Genomic DNA, 4027 nt, shown 5'->3' with positions numbered 1-4027 from the left:
TTCCTCGCCGCGCCGAGTGGCCTGCTGGGTTTCAGTTCCCCAACCAGGATCGAACCCGCGCCCCCTGCCGTGGAAGCGTGGAGCCCTAACCACTGGTCCAGGGATTGCCAGGGAATTCCTCGAATTTCTTATTTTTAACAGTTCTAGTTTTAAGGCTAAACTACCTCATCAGAAAGTGTATATTTGAATATTTATCATACAAAAATCGACCAACTATACTTCAATTTTTTTGAAGCTTTTACAAAAGGCAAGTTACACAAGTGCAGCAGTTAGAACCACAATCCCAGAGAGGTGGGCCTCCCCGGAGGTGCTCACGTACTGCCTTGAACAATCCTTTGCAAACACATGTGCCCAAGCCTGAACTTGAATTCACGACCGAACCAAAGCCTGGTTAAGCGGATAATCTACAGCGAGCAACCGTCTGCTGGACGACTGACTGCTCTGCGCCAGGCCGCGTGCCGGGCACGAGAAGCAGTTCAACTGTATTATGCCTGGTGGTCTCCAACGTGCGAAGATGAACCCGAAGCGCGAGGAACAAAGTGCGTTTTTAAGCTCTGTGAGTATTTGAATTCCTTATAACTTGTGGGGCCGCTCGCGCGAAGAAAGTGGGGGGGGGGGTGTCACTTCTCTCGCGCCTTTTTCTCTTCCTTCCCCGGCGCTGCCTTCCTCAAACCAGGAACGATACCTCCTCCTCAGAACACCATACGCACTCCGCGAGCACCAGTTGCACCGTCCACACGAAGCCCGCCTCCTGAAGACAACCTCAGAAAAACAGGACACAACACCTTGCCCTCACCGAGGACTGCAGTTGTTTACGAGCAACGGTCAAAATCCGCAAGAACAGCTCGCCACTGTGTTATACCGCTCCGCCAAGCAGGTTAATTCCAGGCGCTTGCCAGGGTTCCGAAATCACACGTACGTCACGCTAACAAACCATCACAAAAACGGCCTACAACTAAGCCAAAACAGTGCTACCACGCTTCGCAGCGTATAACGCTACCAGCACAGACACACAGCAATACAAAACTTTCTGTCTTTAACACAAATTTATTAGCCTTGTGAAAACAAGGCCTCAAAAAATTGGGTAGAAACTCGGAATTGTTTCTCTCCACGGAAATCTTTAGTAAAAGGCGAAAGATTTATGCGTTCTGAAGAGAAACCAGAGTATGGCGTCAGAGCCGCTCACACAGTGCCCGGCTAACTGGAAGGCCCAATGCACCAACGGTAACTATTTACCCGCAAACAACGAGCGAGTTCTGCAATTATTTCACACAATTCTGTGAAAATATCCTGATTTCGAATGGGGGCCGGAGTCAAAAGAAATAGAAGGCTAGAGCCTTTTGAAAGTAGGCAAGATCCCGAATGCAATGCATTCTGGGTATGTAAATGAAGCTGAGTCACCAACCTCGCCCTTCGGCAAATGCCTGCCTTTATTAGTTTTCCTGCTCGGTCTAGAGCCACCACCAGGGGGCGGAGCAGAAACCAGATAGGAATATAGTCGCCGAGTCCAACCAGAAAGTCTGTTTTATTTTGTTTTGTTTTTATTAAGGGACGACATTTATTCCTTTCCCAAATGTTACAGTAACACCAGGGGGAAGAAAATGGTTTTTAGGGAAAAGAAAAGTGCAAATCTGGGGTTTGGCTGTTAAAAGTTATTTACAACAATGTGCGCGGAGGGAAGAAAAGAAGTTGTTTCACATCACAGGCTTCCCCACAACCCCAAAGCTTAATACTTGCTTACAAGTCAAAAAAGAGACAGTTGATTCACAAGCTGAAGGTTGGAACTTGAGTAAGACATTTAGAAAAACCTAGACAAGGGCAGTGTCCTCCCCCGCCCAGGTGCCGCTGTAGGCACAGCACAAGAGACTACAAACAGCAGGGGAAGGTGGACACTCAGAGTTTGGGAGTGTAGTCACCCCCACCTCTGGGTCAGGGATTTGGGGAGTAAACATAACCTACTTGGAGAAGAATTGGGGAAGACAACCAGCAAACTGCCTTCTGCATGGCTGCGGACAGGGAAGGAGGTAGGGCCAAGGGCAGGAGAATTTCACATCACTAACCTAACTTGGGAAACTGCAAGGGACCATCTTCAACTGGCCTTAAGAGCAAGAGCAGATGGATGATGGTGTTGCCGAAATATCAGCTTGCCTGTGCACCAATGCCGAACAGAAATACGGAGACAGAGATTTTGGAGGAAGAGAGAGATGGCTTTATTTTTCTGCCAGGCAGAAAGGAAGACACAGCAGGCTAGCGCCTGAAGAACTGTGCCCCCATCTCCTTCGGGAATCGGAAAAGATTTTATATGTGGGGCTCGCAGTCTGGCATATATGATAAGGATCAAAATAGTGAGGGTCTTGCATTCTTCTTCTTCCTGCGTTATTTCAAAACAGTCACTGCTGGCATCAGGCAGCCCGGTAACTGGGCCGGTGTGTCTCGGGGCTCTTGGCCTGCGCGACCTTCTTTCTGAAATGCAAATGCTACAGGGGGTGATTTGCTACAAGGCAGTGCAGGATGTAATTCACATAGTGTTAAAGAGTCATAGGTTCCGGGATGTCCCTGGTGGCACAGTGGTTAAGAATCCACCTGCCGGGTTTCCCGGGTCGCGCAGTCGTTGAGAGTCCGCCTGCAGATGCAGGGGACACGGGTTCATGCCCCAGTCCGGGAAGATCCCTCATGCCGCGGAGCGGCTAGGCCCGTGACCCATGGCCGTTGAGCCTGCGCGTCCGGAGCCTGTGCTCTGCAACGGGAGAGGCCACAACAGTGAGAGGGCCGCGTACCGCAAAAAGAGAAAAAAAAAAAAAAGAAAGGAAGAAATCACCTGCCAATACAGGGGACACGGGTTCGAACCCTGGCCCGGTAAGTTCCCACATGCCAAGGAGCAACTCAGCCGGTGTGCCACAACTACTGAGCCCGAGTGCCACGCCTCCTGAAGCCCGCGTGCCTAGAGCCCGTGCTCTGCAACAAGAGAAGCCACCCAATGAGAAGCCCGCGCACTTCAACGAAGAGTAGCCCCCGCTCGCCGCAACTAGAGAAACCCCGCGCGCAGCAACGAAGAACGGATGCAGCCATAAATAGTAAATAAATAAATAATAAAGTCCATAAATTAAAAAAAGAAAAGAAAAGAAAGACAGTTCCCCCTTTAGAGCAAAGGGCAGGCAGGCTTACTGACTGCTATATAACATTCAGGTTCTCTGAAATCAGGGTTCCTCTTTGTAATAAAATCCATTGCATAAGCAGGCGTTCATCTGTGTTACTCCCATGGGTCTTGGGGGCAAACGGAACTGATGCAAAAAGAGAAAACCCATATAATCAATACGGAGACTATAAAAGGAGACATCATTATAGATGGTACATTCATTAAAATGATTTTTTAATGACATAATGAAAACTTCTTGCAATATGTTTGAAACTTTAGACGAAAACAGCGAGAAAATATAATTTACCAAAACGTACTCGAGAAGTAGAAAACCCAAAGTGTCCTCTAACCATTAAAGAGAAGGAATCAGTAATCAATTTTTTCCGTAAGATCAGAAGTTTCAGAGAACTCGATCAAACATTCAAGAAAAAATTCTAGTCTTAAACTCTTCCAGAGCTTAGAAAAAGAGAGTACATCTTTTCCAAAAATCCCTTTCACAGATTTTCCTGGAGGAGCGGGCATAGCATAGGAATAGACACCAGTCTTGGAGAGTTACAATCAGTTAAGGTGAGAGTGGCAAATGTAGCTAAGGGTACTCTGGTCTCTCTTCACATCACTTGTCCTTTTTTTTTTCTCGGCTGCCGTTGGGTCTTCGTTGTGGTGCGCGGGCTTCTCGTTGCAGTGGCTTCTCTTGTTGTGGAGCGCGGGCTCAGTAGTTGAGGCACGTGGGCTCAGTAGTTGCGTCTCGCGCGCTCTAGCACGCAGGCTCAGTAGTTGTGGCGCACGGGCTTAGTTGCTCCGCGGCGCGTGGGATCTTCCCAGGCCAGGGCTCGAAACGGTGTCCCCTGCACTGGCAGGCGGATTCTTAACCACTGTGCCACCAGGGAAGTC

At 48.8% G+C, this 4027-nt stretch overlaps 1 non-coding gene across 1 annotated transcript; it reads right to left on the bottom strand.

Moving 5' to 3' along the window:
- Positions 1–1052: 1052 nt before the first annotated feature.
- On the bottom strand, positions 1053–1168 carry LOC149750769 (U5 spliceosomal RNA). Its single transcript, XR_016390931.1, has one exon. It is a non-coding gene; the product is annotated as a U5 spliceosomal RNA (small nuclear RNA).
- Positions 1169–4027: the final 2859 nt, after the last annotated feature.

This window comes from Delphinapterus leucas, chromosome 1, assembly GCF_059928025.1.
Source record: "Delphinapterus leucas isolate spDelLeu-1000000601 "Yukka" chromosome 1, BTC_Dleu_Yukka2, whole genome shotgun sequence".
Taxonomy (NCBI): domain Eukaryota; kingdom Metazoa; phylum Chordata; class Mammalia; order Artiodactyla; family Monodontidae; genus Delphinapterus; species Delphinapterus leucas.
This window is presented reverse-complemented; position numbering and strand designations above follow the sequence as displayed.